Source organism: Humulus lupulus, chromosome 2 (assembly GCF_963169125.1).
Source record: "Humulus lupulus chromosome 2, drHumLupu1.1, whole genome shotgun sequence".
Lineage (NCBI taxonomy): Eukaryota > Viridiplantae > Streptophyta > Magnoliopsida > Rosales > Cannabaceae > Humulus > Humulus lupulus.
Window position 1 is genome coordinate 144,145,940 of NC_084794.1, and position 25,918 is coordinate 144,171,857.

The 25,918-nt window shown below is 39.6% G+C and overlaps 1 long non-coding RNA gene across 1 annotated transcript; it reads right to left on the reverse strand.

The window, feature by feature from the left end:
* Nucleotides 1-1,036: 1,036 nt before the first annotated feature.
* Nucleotides 1,037-23,959, reverse strand: LOC133816343 (uncharacterized). The gene is made up of 3 exons (XR_009885172.1): nucleotides 23,797-23,959; nucleotides 23,435-23,508; nucleotides 1,037-2,117 (listed from the first exon to the last, which is right to left on the reverse strand). It is a non-coding gene; the product is annotated as an uncharacterized LOC133816343 (long non-coding RNA).
* Nucleotides 23,960-25,918: the final 1,959 nt, after the last annotated feature.

Consider the following 25,918-nt stretch of genomic DNA (forward strand, 5'->3'; position numbering starts at 1 on the left):
TACTTTGATAACCAATCCATCCCTAAAATCACATCAAAATCATCCATCTCTAACTCAATCAGATCAACAAACAACTCTCTACTGGCAATGCTCTAATCCATCTCCTAGAGACTACTAGTTCCCCAGTCGGCAACAAAGTTTGAAATCCCTTAGCATACAAATCACTAGGTCTACACAGCTGATCTATCACTCTAGCAGACACAAATGAATGGGTAGCCCTTGAATCAATCAATGCAGTATAAGAAGAACCAGCACTAGAAATTTGTCTTATCACAACCGAGGGGCTAGCCTCAACCTCAGTCTGAGTCAAAGTGAATACTCTGGCAGGAGTGAGACTATCGCTCTGCTTCGGCTCCTCTTTCCTAGCTTGCACGCAGTCCTTCTTCAAATGATTGAAACTCCCACAGATAAAACAGGCCCTGATCCTGCACTCCCTCTGATGTTGTCGTCTGCATTGAGGACACACTAGGAAACTCCTCCTGTTGTCACCCCCGCCCTGACGACCACTAAAAGCACCCTATGCCCTCCTATCCGAGCTAGGAGGAACGAAAGAATCTGGGGCCTTTCTCTTCTGTTCAATGGGGCCACTACCCCGATTGGATCCAGTAAAAGGAGGCACCATCCTCCTAGCATCGTGCCTAGCAGAGACCTCTCTCCAAAACTGATCCTTAGCCCCCTCAGCTATAAGGGCCTTGCCCACTATCTAAGCATACGTAGTAGTCTCTGGATCCAAAGTTATCTTAACATCATGGGCGATCATGACATTCAACCCCCGTACAAATCGATCCCTTCTTGACGCATCAGTCAGCACCAAATCCAGTGTGAACTTTGCCAACCAGTCAAATCTCAAGGCATACTCAGTAACTGTTAACCGGTTCTGAGTCAGGTTGATAAACTTGTCAACCTTCGCAGCTCGGACTGCAACACTGTAATACTTCTCATTATAGATATTTCTGAACTCTTCCCAAGTCAAAATTGCTACATTCTTTCTCTGAGTCACTACATCCCACCAGATGCGGGCATCTTCTCTGAACATGTAGCTGGCACAAGCTACCCTCTCGTTCCCTACCACCCTCATAAAATCCAGGATGGAGGAAATCATATTCATCCACTGCTCTACCTGCAGTGGGTCTGGTCCACCCTCAAAGTGGGAGGATGCTACTTCCTGAACCTCTCATACAAGGGTTCCCACCTATTCTCCATAACAGGCTGAATTGGCACCGGCGCCACAACTTGCTGAACTTGCAACCTAGTGCCATGAGGAGGGGCCTGTTGCCTAAACTGTCGAAGTTCTTCTTCTTTTGGGTGTATTCTGGCTTCCATTTCGGCAAACATCTATTGACAATTCTATGGGGTAGGTGGAGGGTCCTAACCCTGGTTGTCATCCTCGGCCCTACTGCCACGAAGTCTAGATTATTGTTGAGGCATCTCAACAATATGCCTGCAATCAATGACGCCGCTCATCAGGCATGATAACAACATCCAAAACCACCTCCCAATTCACACCAACCAACCATAACAGCAATCCACACTGCACAAATAGCATACAACACTCAACGGGCCATGCCCTAGCATCATGCCTAAGTTAACACATTCATCATGCTCTATATAAAATAACCAGGCAAACAGGGCACTTAAACACATAGTCAAGCATATAATTCAATCATTACCAACCAACCCTAAGTCGAGCTTGTCACTGACAGCGAGCGTACATGTTCGGCCAATCTCTAGGAACCATAAACCTTGGCTCGCTCTGATACCAAGTTATAGTGCCCTACTTCCTTAGAGTCGTTACTAAGTGAGTTTAAAATGTGCAATTAACTCGCTAATCGAGGTTTTAGGTTTAAAGTGTAGCTAAACTATAATAAAAGTCACATAACTTGAAAATGTAATCATTCATTGAAACTACAAAGCGTTATACATTTGGGATCCCAAAATACTGTTTAGAAATATTTAAAATATAAAATATGATTAAAGTCGACTAAACGACAAAATTCAGATTAATAGAAACGTCTCCCAAAAATACCACTGGCCATGGTAGCCAGGCAGGCTGAACATGTACACGCCACTTCACGCTCTCCGTACTCATGGTTGATCGACCTTTTCTTTGCCTTTACCTGCACCATAGAGCACTCATGAGCCTAAGCCCAGCATGAAAACTCAACACAAGCAATCAACATATGCATAACTATGAATCAACATATAATAAAGCCGCCAACATGCTAAACACATAACGGCCATGACGTCCCAGGCACTTTACCAGGCCCTGGGTTCGCGGTCTATACCGTGTTGTATCCCAGGTATCCAAGAAGGGTCTCACCATAGCGGCTCACACTCTGCGTGCTTAACGTCGCTCCTGGCCCCTTGCCATACTCGGCCTTGCACTCCACGTGCTTGATGTCATTCTCGGCCTCTTGCCGTAACCGACCTAGCTGTTCTCGGCCTTCGCCGTTCCCAGCCCTTGCCGTACATTTACAGATATGCAACACATAGCATAAACTTAACAAACACTTAAGCAAATACAAGCATACACAATAGGGCTACACCCTGAATCATAATCATATAGGGCTGTGCCCTGCAACACAAACTATAGGGCCACGCCCTGCTCTATGGGTACAACAGTTTTCTTACCTATGTCCCAAGCTACCTGAGCATCGCGATCACGAGCATAGTCTTCTAACCAGAGCCTTGAAGAAGTCCTAGTCACAATGCATGAACAAAATTCAACTATCAAGTTCTAATCCATTAAATAGCTTCGAGACAAAACTCTAGCCTCTGGGACCTTGGTTTCTACCAAACTGGGTAGTAGAAACCTTCCCGAGCCCTAACGTTCATGTTCCCAAGCTAAAAACCCTCAATTTGCCAAAAATCCACTTTTGGGTCGTGGTCCAGCCCCCCTTAAGCGACGTGTCGCAGCACCCAAACCTTGCGCCGCGGTGCCTGGGAAATTCTTCGAAGCCCCTCTAGCCTAAATACTCAAACGAGCCGCAACGCAAGCCCGAAACCCAGAAATCCCATGCAAATTTTACAAGCTAACTTCCCTGAAAATCATTCTAAACACACCCAAACAACAGAATTGAGTCCCATAATCATCCTAATACACTTTAAGCAGCACTAGAGCTCAGGAACTATTCCATAACTTTATCAAACTCAAAATCAAAACTTAAGTTTGAACCTAGAACAAAACTTTTAAAACATGATAGGAATTCATTAAAACCAGAGCAAAGAACCTTACCTCAAGGATGGTTTTGACCCTCAGCTGTCTATAATCTTGCTCCTAGCTTTGATTCCTCAACTCTCAGCCTTAAATTCAAAGCTTTCACCTCAAAAATCCCCAAAACCTTCCACGCCTCAAGAGAGTGAGGGAGAGAGAATTTTAGCTTCTTTTTCTTTCCAATCCCTTACTTCCAATGACTTCCTTAGACCCCCTCAGCCTACCCAAACCATGTATATCCTTACCAAAAGACCCAATTGCCCCTTAAACTTCTCCTAACCTCTTAGGTAACCCAAGGGAAATTTTGTCATTTTTCATACCCCGTTAAGTCCCCTATTATTCCTATAAATCTATGTTAATCCCAACGTGTCCAAATCATTACCAAATTACTACCTGTTACTCAATAATTCCCGAACACATATAATATTCCCAAAATACCCTAGGCTCCTCCTGAGCCGGGTATTTGACCCCGTTGTGAATTTCTAGCTAAACCACTCTCTAGGACTGTCTTGGATTGTGCATCACAAATATATCACCACTTACCGTGGTAAAGATCACTATAATTACAAATATTGCATTATGCCCTCAATGGGCTAAAATTACAAACATGCCCCTAATAACCAAATGGGGCCCACATGCATATCTAATTCACCTAAACATGCATTTCTAATCACAAACTCATCAAATTCACATATTAATATAATAAATCACTTATTGCCCTCCAGGCACGCTAATCAAGGCCCTAAGTCTTGTTAGCAAATTTTGGAACACTACAATACACAAGGAGTATTGTTGTCCAAATTCTCTATTTTCTAGTCCTTAATGGTTGCTTAAGGCCTTTCTAAGAGGAAATGGGAAGTGGGATCGAACAAGCCTTTAATTTTACAAAGAAAATCACTTTCTTTATGAATTTATTGGAGAAAACTTGTGATCTTGAAAGCTAGAGAGAGAGAGAGGAGAGAGAGAGAGATTTGAAAGAGTGATCAAGTCATTCAAAACTCTATGTGAACCTTTTTATAGTATAGGCATAGTCATTAGGTCTAACCAATAGGATTAGATCCTTCAAACACATTTGTATGGACACCTCAGGCAATGCGCCACCTGCTGGTATGTGATGCATCGCTTAGCAGCAAGTGATGCATTGTCTATTGGGGATCGCCAAAACCTTAGGGTTTCAGGCGAGGCAATGCCACTAGGGTGGGGATGCAACACCACTCCGACAAGTCAAAACTCTCAAAATTGACCTTAAACACTTCCAAATGCTCCAAAACTTTTTGGGCATCCTTAGATACCTCTTTATATAACTTTAGCCCCAAAACACAATTTTAAATACATACAATTGAAACTCAAATTTCATATCTTCAGTATATGAAATCATTAAGTGTTTTGAACCTACCTTGTGTAAGAACACTTAATCTTTGTTTTTTTTAACCAATCATAACATTCCCCATTTTGTTAAATACAAACTTCTATCTCTAGCTCAAAACAATATTGGTGCCTAAAATAAATTCCACTTCGACATGAACTTTACCTTAGTGAAAATACCACAAAGTCTTATCAAAATCATTGGTTGCTTAAAATCTCAAACCAAGTATTCCTTATGATAAAATTGGTGATACCCCAAATGAATCTCCTGCGTCACACACCACCACTTAATCATTCATTTTCCCAATTTCTGGCTTGGCATTCATATGGCCATGTGCTCATCCTTTCATGAAATTTATGGGGAAAAACTCCAACTCCCATGAGAGGTAGAACCACCTCTAAGTTCACATAGGTAAAGTTCTTACAACATCTTTGCTACATTTTATAGATGCTTGTTGCACTCAACTGAACTTCATTAAATGCCCTAGGCTTAACCTTAAATCTGTAGCAACCAACACTAACCATCTTGGATAGAACTCGTAAAATTTTTCATGTTGAAACCATTCACTTATCAATGACTTGTTCTTACCCATTGAGCTATTTTCCTTGATATTAACAAGGCTGGAGTTGCGTTGCCATCATTGGTGAATCTCTTATTCTAGGATTCAGTCCCATCCCCTTTGAATTGGAACTTACTAGCCTTCTTACAAGAGGTTTTGTTAATGCATTTGCTTCTCACTTGTCTTAACATATGAGATTGATATGATTCCATATTGAATCAGCTATCTCACATATTCATGTCTTAGACTTATATGTCTAGAATTCCCATTTTACACACTATTATATGCTCAACTAAGAGTAGCTTGACTATCACAATGTATCGAGATCGTCTATACCATAACCACAGTAAAAGGGATATCCAACATGAGATCCCTAAACCACTCAACCTCTTTGTCAATTGTCGCTAGAGCTATAAACCCAGCTTCCATCATTGAGTGTGATATAAAAGTTTGTTTCTTGGAAGCCCAAGAGATAACACCTCCTCCAAGAGTAAACACCTAACTAGTGGTGGAGAGATTATCTCCAACTCTCGATATCCAACTAGCATCAGAATATCCTTCAACTCAAAAGTGTAATTAAGATTAAACAATGGTTTGGGTACTAAAAATTTTAGTCAAAATAATTAGATTTTTCATTAAAAGTTTTAGCATATACAAGGGATTCAAAAAAGTTTTAAACAAAATACAATTATAACCAAGGTTACAAAATAATAGCCGACCTAAGCGGCAAAATTGGACTTAAACCCTGTGTCCCTCAAAATATATCTCGACCATGGTAGCCAAGTTGGCTGAGTATGCACACACCGCCGTAGAGCCTTCCAACTTATGGCTGGTCCAGTTTTCCTATGCCCTTACCTACCCCACAAAGCACCCGGAGCCAAGGCCCATCAAGAAAACTCAACTAGGCAAAAAAAGTATCCAATTAAGCATCAACATAAAATATATGCTTCACAAATTATAAGTAAACTCATATTAGCTTTCAAACAAGTTATACGGCCTATGCCGAACATGTAATGCCCCGATTTCTCCGATGTGGTTTAATGGCGGGATTAGGAGGCCGGGAGGGCAATACTTGTTTAATTATGCCATTAAATAATATTTTGCATGTATATGCGAATTATGTTATAATATGATGTTAAATGAATGCATGTGGGTCCATATTTTAATTACAGGGGTATGATGGTAATTTGGCCCGTTGAGGGTATAATTGTATATTTGTATGCATGTCGGTGACATGTTGTTGAGACCACATTATAATGTGGGTTTGTTTGAGCAATTCGGCATGAGACGATCCTGGATTACTAGTTAGCGGTCTGGTCAGAACGGGTTTAAGTTCGGGGCTCGAGTTGAGTCTCAGGGTGATTTTAAAGATTAGAACGTTGCCGGGAGTAAAAGGGTAACGAGTTATGAATTATTGGTGTTTGGGATTATTGAGAATAGTGGGAATTGGAGAGCGTTAATTATGATTAACGAGATAGGTTGGAAAGGAAGGATTTGCCCTTAGGAGCCTTTATAAACCCATAATTGACCTAGGGGTATAATGGTCTTTTTACCCCTAGGATAGATATAAACTCCTTTATGCTGTGAAGTAGAGAGAAAAACAGAGAAAGTTCTTGAGCTTACTCGTACCTTCTCCTTCCTCCATTTCCTTTGTGATTTTTGAGCTCTTGTTGAAGATTCAAGCTTGGGAAGTAGACCTTGGAAGTTTGGGAGAGTGTTCCACCATTGAAGAGCATCACAACCTGAGTTTGAGGTAAGTTTCCAGCCATTAGTTTTTTGGTATGCTCTGTTTTGGTGTTAGTTTTCAGCTTGTGATTTTGTTGTGGATAGTTGGAATTGATGGAAGTTTTGGTTGGGATTTCACTTGGGTTTTGATGAGGGAGTGTTATAGATCAATTTTAGGGGTTGTATTGGAGGTTTGAGTGGTGTTTAAGCTTGGTTTGAAAGGTTGGTTCCAAGAGAAATCGCAAGGGAAGAAAAACAGGGATTTTGGCTGAACTGGAGGTTGGGCCGCGGCATGGCAAGGGAGGGCTGCGGCCCTTGAAGAGTGCTGAAGTTGGCCGCCTCTGTTTGAGGGGTGGGCCGCGGCATGGCCAAGGAGGGCCGCGGCCCTTAGTGGCTTTTTGGCTAGAAATGGCATTTTGGCTTATGGATGTTAGTCTTAGGCCTCGGGGTCGATCCTACTACCCGGTTTAGTAGTACTCGATGTCTCGGAGGCTAGGTTTGGTTTTGGGAACCCTTTATTATTCATTTTATTGATGGAATCCTGTAATTGGTTATGACCAGGTAACTGCTAAAGAACCAAAAGGTCGATCGTTCTCAGGAGTCGTTCTTATTATTATCTTTCGCTCAAACAAGAGGTAAGAAAACTGCACCCTGTGTATATATGACATGCGTGGTTGTTGTTGAGGCATGTTGGTTGATAAATATGGACATGGATTGCTTATTAAACGCTAGTGAATGTGATATACTTGTATATGTACTGACTAGTCAAGGATACTGACCTAAGAGTAGAAATGGCAGAGCGTTATGAACGTCGGGCTAAATGAAGATTAGATCTAATCAATATCAGTGTTGAATGACTCTAAGGCATTAACATTGGATCGACCCTAAGGTCGATGAACTTATAAGCGCTTGACTAGTTACTGAGAGCTAGGGCCAAGGGCCTAGGTGACCATTTGTCACATCGCTAGGGAGCGATGTTCCATAGTTATGACTCTAGAGTCATGAGAAGGTTATGTTGGTGACTAATCACCATGCACCTATCCTATTTAAGCTAGTGAAAGGTTTACTTATTTATTAAGCCCCGGTGACCCTATCGTCACAAGGCTAAAGGGAGCTATACCCACTTTTGTGACTTTTGCGACTATCACCTATTTGTTTTGGACTGATAGCCCTGAATGATTATTATGATTATTGTTGATATTATATCATGCTATATTGTGTTTTCTTGCTGGGCCTTGGCTCATGGGTGCTATGTGGTGCAGGTAAAGGGAAAGAAAAGCTCACCAAGCCTTGAGTGGAGAGGTTAGGTGGTGATGTGTACATATGCGGTCGCTTAACCACCACGGCCAAGGAGTTCTCAGAGGCCCTAGGGGGTTTACCCTATTTTTGTCGCTTAGGTCGGCGGGGTTTTAAATTTGAAACAGTAGTGACCTTTTTGCACTGTAAATAACTTGTAAATGTTTTGAATAGCTCATGAGCAGTTTATATTAAAATATATCCTTTCCTTTTTATTGATTTTACACCTTAACCTGTTAATTACACTCAGGACACGTTTTTAACCAAAGGACTCGGGTAGCGAGTCAAATTTCTAGTTCACCGATCACCGTAACTATTCTGGGGTAACCAGAGCATTACAACTTGGTATCAGAGCATGCCAAGGTTAAGGTTCCTGCAGACTGGCTGGGTGTGTACACACATCACTGAAGTCAAGCTCAACTCAATGTTTGGCAACTATTTAAGTAGTTATATGTATAACTGCTTAAATATGGTATATATGCTTTACCTGTATGCATGAGACACCATGTTAAACCTGTGCCCTGAAACATCATATCCTCAGCAACTGTGTGCTTATTAGTACTGAGATTGTTGGAACATACTTATTAGTACTGTTGTTTATGAACTATTATGTGATACATGCTGAGTGCTAAATGCTATAGACACGTATCTGCCTGAATATCTGTATGACTGTGGAATGTGATAATTGTCTGCTTGTTCTTGGATCGTAAGACGACAAGAGGTTTAGTTATTACTACCTGACTGGCTGCATTGATCATTATTTCAACAAGGTATCAGACAGATAAGAATGAATCCAGGGTAGACAGACACTTCAACTGGCCAGAGTGATCAGGGCCAGAACAAGAATAGCAATCAGGGTCAAGAGAATGACCAGTCTCAAATTCCACAGCCAGCTCCTGTAAACTGGCAGCAGATAGTCAGTGATTTACAGGCTACAATATTAAGGCAGAGAGAACAGTTACGTCTTCTGAAACAACAGCAAGCGCCTGATGTGGCAAGTGTATTAGAGGCACCTCCTATGTCGATGCCAGTAGAAAGGCAGCTGCATGAGGTTGGAAATAAATGGGAGCCTCTCTATGAAAGGTTCAGGAACCAACAACCTCTAGTATTTGAGGGCAGTGTAGATCCTGCCAAGGCTGAGCAATGGATGAGCATGATTACCACTATCCTTGACTTTATGAGGGTAACTGGTAATGAGAGGGTGGCCTGTGCCACCTATATGTTTCGGTAGGATGCCCGGATTTTGTGGGAAGTGATTACCCAGACCAAGAATGTAAATGCCCTGAGTTGGGAAGAGTTTCAGACTCTATTCAATGAGAAATACTATAATGATGCTATCTGGGCAGCTAAAGCTGAGGAATTCATTAGGCTACTTCAAGGGAATTTATCAGTCACTAAGTACACCTCAAAGTTTGATCGTTTGGCAAAGTTTTCCATGGAATTGGTACCCACTGATGGGACCAGGAGAGAGATATTCTTACAGGGGCTACAGCCCAGATTAGCCCGAGATGTACGTATCACCATTGTCGCAGGGGTTACTACCTATGCACAGGTGGTTGAGAAGGCACTCACAGCTGAGAGTACAGAGAATAGAATCTAGCGTGATAGTGTAGCCAGAAAGGAATTCAGGAGGCCAGGTCCTCCATTTGTGGGTTCAGGTAGGGGTGTAGGCCCCAGTAATCAGAAGAGGAAGGTTCCTGACACCTTCCCAGTTCCAGGTCCTGATAGGCGGCCCCATGGTATTTCTATGGGTCGTCCAGGTGGTGGTGAAGCCTGGAAGTCTTATCCTGAGTGCCCAAGATGCAAGAGGCATCACTTGGGAGAGTGTAGGGCAAGGGCCTGCTTCTCATGTGGAGCGATGGGTCATCTTAAAAAGGATTGCCCTAAGGCAAGAAAAGAAGAACCCAAAAAGGCGGACAGCTCGGCCCCAGCTCGAGTGTTCGTGTTGACTCAAGCAGAAGCTGAGGCTTCTCCCTCAGTTGTTACAGGTCAGCTTCTTAGTGTTGGAACCCCATATAATGTATTGATTGATTCTGGTGCTACACATTATTTTGTTGCTAGTCGTGTTATTGATAGACTGTGTAGACCTTGTGATTTTTATGCTGTGGGGTTTGGTACTTTATTGCCCACTGGAGAGTTAGTGGTATCCAGGAGGTGGGTTAGATCTTTTCCAGCGACAGTGGAGGGCAGAGAGTTGTCGGTGGACTTAATAGAGTTGGTTATGACTGACTTTGATATGATACTAGGTATGGATTGGTTGGCAAAGTATGGGGCAACCAGTGATTGCAGAAGGAAGATGGTCACCTTTGAGCCTGAAGGTGAGGATCATTTTGTGTTTGTTGGTGCTGTGCATGGACCCCGTATTCCTATGAACTCTGCATTGAGGGCTAGGGATTTATTGCAAGGAGGTTGCATTGGATTCTTAGTCAGCGTGGTTGATACCACCCAGGTCATGCCAGTGACACCAGAGGATACTAGACTGGTTTGTGAATTTCTGGATGTGTTTTCAGAAGATCTACCAGGGTTGCCACCGCATAGAGAAATTGAGTTCATTATAGAACTGGCACCAGGGACGGACCCAGTGTCTAGAGCGCCTTACAGAATGGACCCAGCTGAGTTGAAAGAATTAAAGGTGTAGTTGCAAGAACTGTTGGATTTAGGTTTTATCAGACCTAGTTTCTCAGCTTGGGGTGCGCCAGTTCTGTTTGTAAAGAAGAAGGATGGTTCTTTGAGAATGTGTATAGATTACAGAGAACTAAATAAGCTGACAATTAAGAATAAGTATCATTTGCCAAGGATAGATGATCTGTTTGATCAGTTGCAAGGTAAAAAGGTATTCTCAAAGATCGACCTTCGTTCTGGTTATCATCAGTTGAGGGTCAAGGAAGGAGACATACCAAAGACTGTTTTTCGTACTAGGTATGGGCATTATGAGTTCCTAGTTATGTCTTTTGGATTGACTAATGCCCCTGCTGCTTTCATGGATCTGATGAACAGAGTATTCAAGGATTATTTGGACCAGTTTGTGATTGTCTTTATTGATGACATTCTGGTATATTCTCAGTCAGAGTCAGAACATGAGTATCACTTGAGATTGGTTATACAAAGATTGAGGGAACACAGATTGTTTGCTAAATTCAAGAAGTGTGAGTTTTGGTTGTCTCAGGTATCCTTTCTTCGACATATTGTCAGTAAGGAGGGGATTAAAGTAGATCCAGCAAAGATCGAAGCGGTCAGAGATTGGCCAAGGCCAAAGAATGCTTCTGAAGTTAGAAGTTTCCTTGGATTGGTGGGATATTATAGGCGTTTCGTGGAAGGGTTCTCAAAGATAGCTATTACATTGATTGAGCTGACACGCAAGAGTCAAAAATTTGTGTGGTCAGATAAATGTGAGAACAGCTTCCAGGAACTGAAGCAGAGGTTGATTACAGCTCCGATTCTGAGTCTTCCGACAGATCAGGAGAAGCTTGTGATTTATTGCGATGCTTCTCATCAGGGTTTGGGCTGTGTTTTGATGCAATCAGAGAAGGTAATTGCTTATGCTTCTCATCAGCTGAAGGAGTATGAAAAGAGGTATCCTACTCATGATTTAGAGTTAGCAGCTGTGGTCTTTGCCTTGAAGATATGGAGGCATTATCTCTATGGAGAGAAGTGTGAAATTTATATAGACCACAAGAGCCTGAAGTACTTGTTCACCCAGAAAGATCTTAATATGAGGCAAAGGCGTTGGCTAGAGTTAGTGAAAGATTATGACTGTGAGATTCTGTATCATCCAGGAAAAGCCAACGTGGTTGTTGATGCTTTAAGCCGGAAGGGTCCGGGTCAAATTTATGGTATGAGGCTGATAGCCAGGGAGTTAGAAGATGACATGACCAGAGCTGGTATAGAGTTGCTGGTGGGCCAGTTGGCTAACATCACGCTACAGTCTACGCTATTAGAGAGCATTAAGGAGGGTCAGCTGAGTGATCCACAGCTGATCAAGATCAGAGAAGATGTTCTAGTTGGAGCGTCCAGAGATTATACAGTGTCTGAGTTAGGCTTGTTGAGATACAAGGGGCAGATATGTCTTCCATTAGACACTGCTTTGAGGCGAGAGATTCTGGATGAATCTCATACTACACCTTACTCTTCGCATCCAGGCACCCGAAGATGTATTAGGATGTAAGATCGTTGTATTGGTGGCCAGGGATAAAGAGAAATGTAGTAGAGTATGTGGCTAAGTGCTTGACATGTCAACAGGTCAAGGTTGAGCATCAGAGGCCGGCAGGGTTACTACAGCCTCTGGATATTCCAGAGTGGAAGTGGGAAGACATCACAATGGATTTTGTGGTGGGCTTACCCTGGACTGTTGGTCAGCATGATTCTATTTGGGTGATAGTGGATCACTACACCAAGTCAGCTCACTTTCTGCCAGTGAGGACTACTTATACAGTTGACCAGTATGCAGATCTCTATGTGAGAGAGATCGTGCGGCTCCATGATGCGCCTAGGTCGATCGTGTCAGATTGGGACCCTACTTTTACTTCCAAGTTTTGGGGGAGTTTGCAGAAGGCCATGGGGACACAGCTGAAGTTTAGTACCGCTTATCATCCTCAGACAGATGGGCAATCTGAGAGGACGATCCAGATATTGGAAGACATGTTGCGAGCATGTGTGCTGGACTTCGGTGGATATTGGAGTAAGTATTTGCCTTTGATAGAGTTCTCCTATAACAACAGTTATCAGTCTACCATTGGAGTTGCACCTTATGAGATCCTGTATGGTAGGAAATGTAGATCTCCCGTTCATTGAGACGAGACAGGTGAAAGGAGATACTTAGGTCCTGAGGCAGTTCAAAGGACCAGTGAGGCCATTGAGAAGATTAGAGCACGAATGCTTACTTCTCAGAGTAGACAGAAGAGCTATGTAGATCCCAAGCGCAGGAACGTGGAGTTCCAGGTAGGAGACTATGTCTTCCTTAGAGTCTCGCCTTAGAGTCTTCGGAGGTATGAATCTAATGTGAGCCATATTTTGAGTTATGAAGATCTGGAGCTTGAGCTAGATCTCTCCTTTGAGGAACAGCCAGTTCAGATACTTGATAGGAAAGATAAGGTCCTCAGGAATAAGAAGATACCTTTGGTTAAGGTATTGTGGAGGAACAGCAAGGTCGAGGAAGCGACCTAGGAGCTGGAATCAGATATGCAGGATCAGTATCCCGAGCTGTTCATGTAAATTTTGAGGACAAAATTTCTGTAAGGAGGGGATAGTTGTAATGCCCCAATTTCCCCGATGTGGTTTAATGGCGGGATTAGTAGGCCGGGAGGGCTATACTTGTTTAATTATGCCTTTAAATGATATTATGCATGTATATGTGAATTATGTTATAATATGATGTTAAATGCATGCATGTGGGTCCATATTTTAATTACAGGGGTGTGATGGTAATTTGGCCCGTTGAGGGTATAATTGTATATTTGTATGCATGTCGGTGACATGTTATTGAGACCACATTATAATGTGGGTTTGTTTGAGCAATTCGGCATGAGACGATCCTGGATTACTAGTTAGCGGTCTGGTCAGAACGGGTTTAAGTTCGGGGCTCGAGTTGAGTCTCAGGGTGATTTTAAAGATTAGAACGTTGCCGGGAGTAAAAGGGTAACGAGTTATGAATTATTGGTGTTTGGGATTATTGAGAATAGTGGGAATTGGAGAGCGTTAATTATGATTAACGAGATAGGTTGGAAAGGAAGGATTTGCCCTTAGGAGCCTTTATAAACCCATAATTGACCTAGGGGTATAATGGTCTTTTTACCCCTAGGATAGATATAAACTCCTTTATGCTGTGAAGTAGAGAGAAAAACAGAGCAAGTTCTTGAGCTTACTCGTACCTTCTCCTTCCTCCATTTCCTTTGTGATTTTTGAGCTCTTGTTGAAGATTCAAGCTTGGGAAGTAGACCTTGGAAGTTTGGGAGAGTGTTCCACCATTGAAGAGCATCACAACCTGAGTTTGAGGTAAGTTTCCAGCCATTAGTTTTTTGGTATGCTCTGTTTTGGTGTTAGTTTTCAGCTTGTGATTTTGTTGTGGATAGTTGGAATTGATGGAAGTTTTGGTTGGGATTTCACTTGGGTTTTGATGAGGGAGTGTTATAGATCAATTTTAGGGGTTGTATTGGAGGTTTGAGTGGTGTTTAAGCTTGGTTTGAAAGGTTGGTTCCAAGAGAAATCGCAAGGGAAGAAAAACAGGGATTTTGGCTGAACTGGAGGTTGGGCCGCGGCATGGCCAGGGAGGGCCGCGGCCCTTGAAGAGTGCTGAATTTGGCCGCCTCTGTTTGAGGGGTGGGCCGCGGCATGGCCAAGGAGGGTCGCGACCCTTAGTGGCTTTGTGGCCAGAAATGGCTTTTTGGCTTAGGGATGTTAGTCTTAGGCCTCGGGGTCGATCCTACTACCTGGTTTAGTAGTACTTGATGTCTCAGAGGCTAGGTTTGGGTTTGGGAACCCTTTGTTATTCATTTTATTGATGGAATCCCGTAATTGGTTATGACCAGGTAATCGCTAAAGAACCAAAAGGTCGATCGTTCTCAAGAGTCGTTCTTATTATTATCTTTCGCTCGAACAGGAGGTAAGAAAACTGCACCCTATGTATATATGACATGCATGGTTGTTGTTGAGGCATGTTGGTTGATAAATGTGGACATGGATTGCTTATTAAATGCTAGCAAATGTGATATACTTGTATATGTACTGACTAGTCAGGGATACTGAACTAAGAGTCAGAAATGGCAGAGCGTTATGAACGCCGGGCCAAATGAAGATTAAATCTAATCGATATCAGTGTTGAATGACTCTAAGGCATTAACACTAGACTGACCCTACGGTCTATGAACTTATAAGCGCTTGACTAGTCTGAGACTAGTTACTGAGAGCCAGGGCCAAGGGCCTAGGTGATCGTTTTTCACATCGTTAGGGAACGATTTTCCATAGTTATGACTCGAGAGTCATGAGGAAGGTTATGTTGGTGACTAATCACCATGCACCTATCCTATTTAAGCTAGTGAAAGGTTCACTTATTTATTAAGCCCCGGTGACCCTATCGTCACAAGGCTAAAGGGAGCTGTACCCACTTTTGTAAGTTTTGCGACTGTCACCTATCTGTTTTGGACTGATAGTCCTGAATGATTATTATGATCATTGTTGATATTATATCATGCTATATTGTGTTTTCTTGCTGGGCCTTGGCTCATGGGTGCTATGTGGTGCAGGTAAAGGGAAAGAAAAGCTCACCCAGCCTTGAGTGGAGAGCTTAGGTGGTGGTGTGTACATATGTGGCCTCTTGACCACCACGGCCAAGGAGTTCTTAGAGGAATTAGGGGGTTTACCCTATTTTTGCCGCTTAGGTCGGCAGGGTTGTAAATTTGAAATAGTAGTGACCTTTTTGCACTGTAAATAACTTGTAAATGTTTTGAATAGCTCATGAGCAGTTTATATTAAAATATATCCTTTCCATTTTATTGATTTTACACCTTAACCTGTTAATTACACCCAGGACACATTTTTAACCAAAGGACTCGGGTAGCGAGTCAAATTTCCGGTTCACCGATCACCGTAACTATTTTGGGGTAACCAGGGCGTTACAGAACAGGTGCATAATGGCCTACATTCTCCATGATTATTGCCAATTACGACCCTCTTGCTGATCATACACAAACAAATGCATGACAATAGATACCACAGATGCAATCACAATAACATGAATATATAATCCTAATCAGTTTCAACACACAGTTATAACCGCGTTCAATAGTCGGGGCCATCGCCCTATAAACAGTGCATGTGCCAATTTTGTTACCTCAAGTCCTGTGTATGAAAAGGAACGACCCCGAGTGCAATCATTCTTTTGAGCCTTGAGAAAACCCTAGTCACAACATAAATGGCACACTTATTAGGAACTATATATGATAAAGAGCTCCAAGACTAAGCCCTAGCTCTCCAGATCTCTAATTCCACCCCACTAGGTAATGGAATCGTCCCCCAAGCCCTCCGAGCCTAATTCCCAAAACCCTAAAAAATTTACCTTGAAAAGGCATTAGTGTCGCGATGCCCTCCTAAAGGGTCGTGACCCTAGAGAATTAAGAGGAAAACACTGCTCTCAAGGAAATGCATTTGTGTCGCGGCCCTCACCCAGAGGTGCCATGACACCACTGCGATAAACCTAGAAACCTGTGATTTTCCCTTACAATACCAGCCTCAAAAACTCAACCTAAATAGATTTTCTAGCAGAATTTGAGCACCAATTGACCACAAACCAATATTATAACCTTCAAACAACATCATAATACTCATAACTCACCAAAAACACACTAAAATCACAAATTTCTATAATTGAGTTTCAAACTCAACTTTTATCCCAAAAATATGAAAATCCGAACTAAATTCATGGTTAAGATGGAAATTGAATTTACAAAATCAGTTCATAAACTAGTTTCTATTACAAATATACATAACCCAACAACCTAGAGTCCTTAAATTTCAAATTGAAATACCAAACCCCAACTTCACCAAGAACAACATCAAGAGCTTAAAGAAAAATAAGAGAACAAGGTAGTTTACCTCTTTGAAAATTTCGAGATTCTTGGCTTAATGGTGAACTTAGTTGCTCCCACTCCCAATAGAAATCTTGAATTCTACAAATCTCCTCAATACTCAAAATTTATCCTTTGGAATGAACCCAAGTGCAAGAGCAAAGAAGAGTCTAGAAAAATGGAAGAGAAAAGGATGTGTCGAACGTGAATGGCAGCTGACCCAAACACTTAGCCAAATTCTTTACATTCTTGGTCAATATATTCCATTTATCAATAAGTCCCAACTTATTAAAAATTTCCCCCAATATATTCCATTTACCAATATGTCCTAAAATATTAAAAATTCCCAAAATACCCCTAGGCTCGACCCGAGTCGAGCATTTATCCATTTTGTGAATTTTTTGCTAAACGTGCTCGAAAGGATCCACCTGTGTCGAATATCATGAATATCCACATAATAATGTGGTCCCAAGCACATAACACATAAAAATTACAAATATACCCTCAACGGGTCAAAATTACAAAAACGCCCCTTTTTAACAAAAGTGGGTCTTTAAACACATTTAATACACATATTCACACATACTGAATCATATAATCATATAAATCACATAAATAAATTAATTCACACATAATTAACCCATGTGTCCTCCCAACACGCTAATCAAAGCACTTAATTCTATTAAAAGTTTCGGGACACTACAGTGCATATGTGTCAAAGTAATCTATTCCCTCCTTTTGTTTGATTCCCGTGGAATCTAGCACTGAATGTTTATATGGTGTCATCAATATGGTATTTTATTCTAAATACACATTTTCACCCAATAGGTTTAGACCCTTTTGGAAGGTCAACCAATTTCCAAGTGTGGTTAGACATAATTGAATCTATTTCCTCATTCCAAAAAGCGGAGTCCCTTGAGGACATAACTTCTTTGAAATTTTTGGGATTATCTTCTAATTGAAGTGCTATTGGATATTTCCAAGTAACTTCCTCGTTATTTATTTGAGAACATTTCTCACTTGATCCCAAGTCTTTGAGCCTTTGGCTTCTTCTAGGCAATAGATGTTGCTCACCAACCATTTTAGGAGTCGCCTCTTGAGGCTCACTAATTTGAATAGGTTCTTTTAGTTTGTTCTCATAACATGACAAGTTCTCAAAAAACTCAATCTCTCTCGATTCATTTATCACATTAGACTCTAAGTCTAATAATCTTTAAGCTTGGCTATTTGAGGCATAGCCCACAAATGAACATCTTATAGCCCTTGGACCCAACTTGGTCCTTTTAGGATCCGTGTTCTTGCAATAAGAAAGACACCCCCACACTTTAAGATAATCAATGTTTGATTTCTTTCATTTCCATAACTCATATGGAGATATATTATTTTTCTTCATGGGAATACAATTCAAAATATGACATGCGAGTAGCAAGGCTTCACCCAACAAATAAAACTCAATTTTGAATGTAATAGAATAGCATTGATAATCTCAAGAAATGTTCTATTTTTCCTTTCTGCTATACCATTTTGTTGTGGAGTATGTGGGGTGGTACATTCATATATTATTCCATGCTCTTCACAAAAAATTTGAAATTATTTGAAAAATATGCACAACCCTTATTACTTCTATCCACTTTCATTTTCCTTTCTAATTGATTTTGAACTTCTGCTTTTGTAATATTGGTTTCCTTAATAAGGGGGTAATTTCGTAATCTAGTAAGCTTTAGGGGTATTTTTGTAATTTTATGTGTTTACATGTTACATGTCTATTTGACTATGTTTATAATTAATAAATTTTTATGTGATCATTTATTGAAATTGAGTACGTTTATGAACAACAATAATAATTCATTCAAGTAGTAAGGGCAAAAGTGTCATAAATTATGTAGCTAAGGGCGATAGTATAAGTTAGAGGAATTTTGGGCCACAAGTTAATTAAAGGATTTGAAAACTATTAGATTTGTGTGAAATTACTAAAAAGAATTGATCTTAATTATGAGAGAGTTAGAATTGGGGGTAAATTATACTTTTTGTTCTAGGGTTAGTATATGCATATTACACTACAAGAAATGTGATTTTCGTCGGCGAGTTCCATTTTTTTGCCAACAAAAGTTCCATTTGTTCCCGGTGCATTTTGTCGCCCACAAAAGCATGTTTTGCCAACGCTGTCCACCAAACGTGCCGACATAGGGTTGGTGAATTTTGTTTGGGAATCTAAGTAGACTTTTGGTGATGCATTTGTGTATATCACCGGGAAAGGTCTTCATCATTCCCTGGGAAATGTCGTATCCTCACTGGGAAATGTAATGTTTTGCGCTAGAAATTTTTTTTTGGTTTGAAATAATCAAAAAAATTTAAAACTTGTAGACAATTTTTTTTGGTTTACTTGCATCATTTTATATGTTTTGAGTGTGGAAAACTTAATCAATGGTTTTATTTTTTTCGGATTGTTCCGAGATTAACATATAAACTTACTAATAGTGTTTTCTTAGCTATTTGCAGTTAAATCTGTTTGATCGGTGTTGATCTCACCATGAGCTCATAGTTTGTAGTAACCTTTGATAATTAAGTGATAGTTTAGAACTAATCAACAGTTTAATTGTACGTATAGTGTTTCTAGATACATACTCTCTAATATTTACAACTTTTCTTATTAACCGTTAGCACTTAAAGTGTTATGATTTGTGTGTAACGATGTTAATCTAACTGCGAATTAGTAATTTCTTGAAACATTAGCTAATTATTAGTTAGTTGAAAAGTAATAAATGGTTCGATTGAGTCATGAGTGTTTAAATATCAACAATTGAACTAACTAACACTGTTCTTATTGAATGTTAAACGTTAAGTTGTTCTGATTTCTATTAATCGGTCTTGATCTCACCATAATCGTCCAATCAACTCCTAACTTAAGAATTGATGAGTCAATTTCAATTTAATCAACCATTTGATTGTCTCTCAGATATTTGAAATTATAGAAAACACTAATTTCTAGTAAGGGGTGATGGGACTTTCGCCGGCAGGACCACTTTTACCAGCGGTGAAATGCTCCACTAAATAAACTTTTGTTGGCTAAGTAAGTGACAGTCTTGCACTATTTCAAATACACAGTGTGACAGTCTTGGCTATCCAGGGCGTTACAACTTGGTATCAGAGTCATCTACGTTTAAGGGTTCCTGAAGACTGGCTGGACATGTACACTCGCCGCTATAGACAAGCTTGACTCAGGATTTGATAAATGTATATATGTGATTGTATGCCTAAGTGTTGAATAGAATATGAATTCTTTAATATGTATGTTTAATAGGGAGCATGAGATACTGATAGTTCCTAGCCCTTGACTGCTATGTGATGATATTAAGGCATGCTTATTAGCATCACTATTGCATGTGAATGAATATTTGAATGGTTGTTTGCATCTTGATTGCTTGTGGTTGATTGAGTTCCAATGGTGGACCATGGAAAGATTGTTACTGGTCATCATTGTCTGACTACCAAGTCATTGATTATAGATAAACTTGGATAGGTATGCATACATGGTGATCTATACGACTAGCTGGCACAGGGTCTAAGGCTAGAGATGATGATCAAAGCCAGAACCCTCCGCCAGTCCCTAAGAACTGGCAGCAGATACTTGTAGACATGCAAGCTTGGTTACAGAGTCAGGAAGAACAATTTTGCTTACTGAGACAACAGGCTCCGTCAGGGAGTGCTGCACCTATTGTTCCACCTACTGTGGCACCGGTTATACAGAAACCTGAGGTGGGGAGCAGGTGGGAGCCACTGTTTGAGCGGTTCAGGAGACAACATCCTCCAACCTTTAAGGGAGGACAAGATCCACTAAAGGAGAACAATGGATGAGTATGATTACTTCTATCTTTGATTTCATGAGGGTAGAAGGTAATGATAGGGTGGCCTGTGCCACCTGTATTCTTAGAGAGGATGCCCGTATTTGGTGGGAAGTGGCATCACAGACTAGAGATATTTCTACTTTGAGTTGGGATGGGTTTAGAGATTTGTTCAACCAGAAGTATTACAATGTTGCTATCAGGACCGCGAAGATAAATGAATTTACAGGACTGGTACAGGGCAGTATGACAGTTATAGAATACACCCCGAAGTTTGATAGACTAGCAAAGTTTGCATCATATTTGGTGCCTACAGATGTGGCCAGACAGTACAGATTCATCCAGGGGCTCAATGCTATGATAGCCCAGGATGTGAGGATTACCTCGGTACCTAGGCAGACCACTTATGCCCAGGAGGTTGAGAAGGAACTTACTGCTGAATAGGCAGAAAACAAGATCTGGAGGGAGAGCACTGCGAGACGAGATGTTCACAGGGTAGTGCCTCCATCCATAGGGCTTGGTAGGGGCAGAGGCCCCAGTCATATGAGAAGGAAGACCCCTGACACTTCGACCACTGCTGGTCCTGATAGGAGGGGTTAGGGTGTTCAGGGTGGCCGCCAGGGTGGCGGTGACACATGGAGGAGTTACCCTAAGTGCACGAGGTGACACATGTCCTAGTTCCAATTCGGACTATAATTTCACCATGTCCTGGCTCTGACCCGGACTATAATTTCACCGTGTCCTGGCTCCAACCCGGACTATAATTTCACCATGTCCTAGCTCCAACCTGGACTATAATATCATCATGTCTTGGCTCTAACCCAAACTATATTTTACATGTCCTGGCTCCAACCCGGACAGTATTACAATAAGGTTCTGGCTCCAACCCAAACTTACTTACCATTAAGCTGCAGAATGCATAAGCATTGCAAAGGTAGGCATTAAGCATACCCTGGTATTAATGACCTGAAAAAAACTAGTGTAATCTACTACTACAAGCACACACTATTACATTCATGTTGTAGCCAAGAAAGAGAAAGGCTAACTTACTTGGAGTCCTTAGTTCCCAGCTGGATCTTTAACACTGCTATTGATTTTGCCTTTTGCGGTTACTGTAATTAATACTGTGTACTCAGATTAAACTATGGCATACTCTTATAGCTAATATTATATGATAACTACATGCAATAAAGTTCTCTTAGAGACTCTATACTGTAACCTCTTTTACACCTTACAGTGCATAAGGCCGGAATTTGTTTAGTCTTTACAGTATCAAGAGAAAATCGACCTCGCTGCAGCACGCTCTCCGTGCCGTGCATCTTAATATTCTTTAACTAAAGAACCCTCTTATGGGATAACTCGTATTTTGGTTTTAGGAAAAAAGAGTTCTACCCAACTCATAACTTTAGAAAAATACCAGCTTGTCGTCCTCTTACGAAAGTTTACCATTTTCTATCATTTACAAAACTACCATTTTTTGACACTTTACAATTAATATCTGGCAATGTTATCCCGTTCTCTTAAAGGTTCTTCAAAACCCAAAATCTCACTCTTACCATTTTATCCATAACCTAGGATCTCTTTTTATGTTATTTTTTAAAAGAATGACAATTGGACCCTTAACTTATAAAATGGTAAAAATCAACTTCTAAATTAATTCAAGATGATTTGGGATTGTTAAATCTTAAAATCCTTAGTTATCTTTGCAAATGAATATTTCTTCTCATTTCCAAAACTTTAATGTCATTATATGTTTTAAAGTGATAAAGTCCTATTTTAAGCTTTTGCCCTCAATGGAGTTTTTTAACCACAACCCTTAAACTATCATTCACGTATTCTGTTTCATAAGGACAGGAACTTAGACGAAAGTCTCACGTCATAAATTGTTTTAGGTTAAGAGAACTATCCTCCCAAAAATTATTTTTCATTAAGGTTAAAAATTACTACTTTTCAAATTTTAGGGAAAACTTATTTCTCTTAAAACATTGCACATTTTTCTATAAAATTTTACAGGAGTCATTATATACAACTTAACTAACTCCCCTAAAAATTTCATAATTTTTTGGATTGCAAAACCCATTCAAATATTTAAAGCAATCTGGGCAGTGCCTGCTGCCCAGAAGTTTTTCCCAGATCTTAAGGTACTTTGGAAATTTATTTGTCTCAGACCGTAGCCCATTTCTTTCTAAAATTTTACAGGTATATTTTTACATGTATAAATTATCTTTCTTAAAAATTTCATAATTTTTGGAGAAACATAACACATCAAAATGTTTAAAGCAATCTAGGCAGTGCTTGCTGCCTAGAAATTTTATTTCCAGATTTTAGGGTAAACTTTGAAAAGTCATATTTCTTAACCCGTAACACATTTTATTCTAAAAATTTATATTGAACCTTATAAATGTTTAAAATAATACCCTACCAAGTTTCATATCCTTTTGATTATTAAAACCCATTCAAAAGTCAAAACAATCTGGGCAGGGCATGCTGCCCAGAATTTTTCCAGATTTACAACAAAATGCCAAAACGTGCATAACTTGGGTTTAAAAATGCCTTTTTATGATTTTCCAAAGCCTATCTCAAGTAATTACAGAGAAATATGCAACTAAATTTTTTTTTATAAACAGAGGTAGTAGAGTGCGATCTAACCCGTTGGATGCCAGACCACGAAATTTTGGCAGCATGCATTTTTACACAACCTAACAACAATAAGGATTTCTAGCACAACCCTAGCCACATGCATGCATGAAAATCTTCAAATCACACAATATCAACCTTAAGCATAAAGTAAACTCCAAAAACCATTAAAATAACTTATACAACCAGATCTACCAACATAAATCACAAAACTCAAGAACAACCATAAATTTTTACCTTTGATAGTTCTAGCTTGGAGATGTGTTTTCCTTAGCTTCCTCAAACTTCCCCTTGTGCTATACACTCTCAAACTAAGCCCCAAAGTCCCACATACAGATTTTTAAGAGAGAGTTAGGGTAGAAAGACTTAGATGAGGGAGAAAACATGCAAACTACCAAGATCTATTACTTTTATTTCACTTGATCGCCAAAGTTCTAAATCCTTATAAGATCATACCTGTACAAGCTTCTCTTGAACCATTAGAACACAAGATCAATGTCAAGCATGACTATTATATCACATGCATGAAAAATAAACCCGTAGGGTTTCGGGTTTGAAGAGGAAAAGAGGAGAAACATGAAGTAGGTTTTGAAACTTACTCTACACAAGTGTGCTCTTGAGCTTCTCCCTCCTTCAATGGGGAAACGAGTGTTCTTGGCTCATGGAGAAAAAATTGCATCAATGGAGATTAGAGAGGGAGAGTGTTTTGGTTTTGGAGAGAGAGAGAGATAGAGAGCTAGAGAGAGAGAGTGTTTCTTGAGAGAAAAGAAACTTTGCGAGAGAAATGATTAGGTTTTGGCTTGTGGAAGAAGGTAAGAGGCTTTTTCCCATTCTTTAGCTTGTGGGGAAAGTTACCTAGCTTATGAGAGCCCTAGAGTCTACCCCTAGCCTTGCTGCCCACCTCTCTCTCTCTCTCTCTCTCTCTCTCTCTCTCTCTCTCTCTTCCCTTGGATATTACTTTTATGTCATTATTTATTTTACCTCACATATAAGGAATCCAAGGGCCCTTTGGGAATTGTGTGCTCTAAATTTCTCTTAACTTTTAACCTATAGCTTTTAAATCTCCAAGCATAATTAAATAAATTAATTTGTGACCAAAATAAAATTTGTCACAATATCACATAATATTGGCAATTTATCATATTTTGACCAAAATGCCCTTAAAGACCTGAGCAAGAAATTTTCATTCTTAAGCCCGGTTGATTGGAATTGAAACCTCAATCAACTCTCTTAAAATTTATTGGCTCAACAATAATTCTCAGTTTTCTAGAAAAAATTAATATTTTTATGCCATAGTATTTCCTTTTTTTTTTAATCCGAGATTTTTCTCCCATTAGGGTTTACTTCTTGGTCCAAGACCAAAATTTCTTTGCATAAAACTAGATCCTTTACCGGTTACAGCGGCTATAAAAACTCAAGAATTATCACAAATTCATATAATATCATTTATCAAAATAATATTGCACAAAATTCTTCACCAGCTCGAACCGGCTACTAAGGTGTGTTCAAAACACAGGACGTTACAAAGACAATTGGCGTGAGAGAAAAAGAGAGAAATGGGGGAGAGAGAGGGAATCTGAGAAGAGAGAGAGAGAGAGAGAGCTATTATGTTAAAAATTAAGGTTTTTCTTTTATTTAAAATCTTATTTTAATATATAACTTATTTATTTAATTATTATTATCTATTTTATTAATTTAACCCTTAATTGCTAAAACAAACACTTTAAAATTGGACTAATATTTATCTTGATTATTTTTTATTCCCAAAATATAGTTAGATGGTATTTTACATCAATTTATCACATAGTTAATAAAATTCTCTTTTATTGAAATAAAGACATCTTACATTATTTCAATAAATACCATAATAATTGAGAAATCATTTTTTTAATTTTAAATCTCATAATTGAAAATGTAAATATTCAAACATTGATAAATCTCATTTATTAATTTAAAGATTTCTTATTATCTATTTCCCAATAAATAATTTACATTCAAATTATTTTCCATTTCTAAATTTTAATATCATCTATTAACCATTCCAAAGAATAAAACATAATCTGGGACATAAATATTAGTTTATTATCCCAATATATAATTAAATCAATAATGATTTAATTTTTCATAATTTCCCAATTATATCCCTTTTTAATTAAGTATTATTTTTTCCTTAAAATTCTCAAGGTAGAATTTGCAGGATGTTACACTTCCCATCAACTAATGCGTATGATCAAAATTAAAATCATCAACTACGAGCCGAATCTCTTTTTTGATCAAAGAAAAAAAAAGGAACAATCGCAATTACAAGTAGATGCTTACTAGTAAAAAGTTGTTCAATAATTTAACTCCTGGATCAAAGACAGATTATTTGCAATAGGAGACTTGGTTTTACAACAAGTGTTTCAAAACATACGGGATCATGCATCAAGAGTTTTGGGGCCTAACTAGGAAGGACCATATCATATCGTAGATGTTTTACAACCTAGCACATACAAATTGGCCCGATTAAATGATAAACTGATCACAAGGTACTCGAATGGCAAACATCTGCAAAAGTACTACCAATGATTAATTGTTAAAATGTTTTAGTATAAAATTGGTCGCAAGGCACGATTTTGCCCAATTTTGTACGACCAATGTGTTTTTAGAACGATTTATTTCTTTATATTATTGGTTGTAAGGCACAATTTTGCTCATTTATATAACGACCAGTTGTTTATA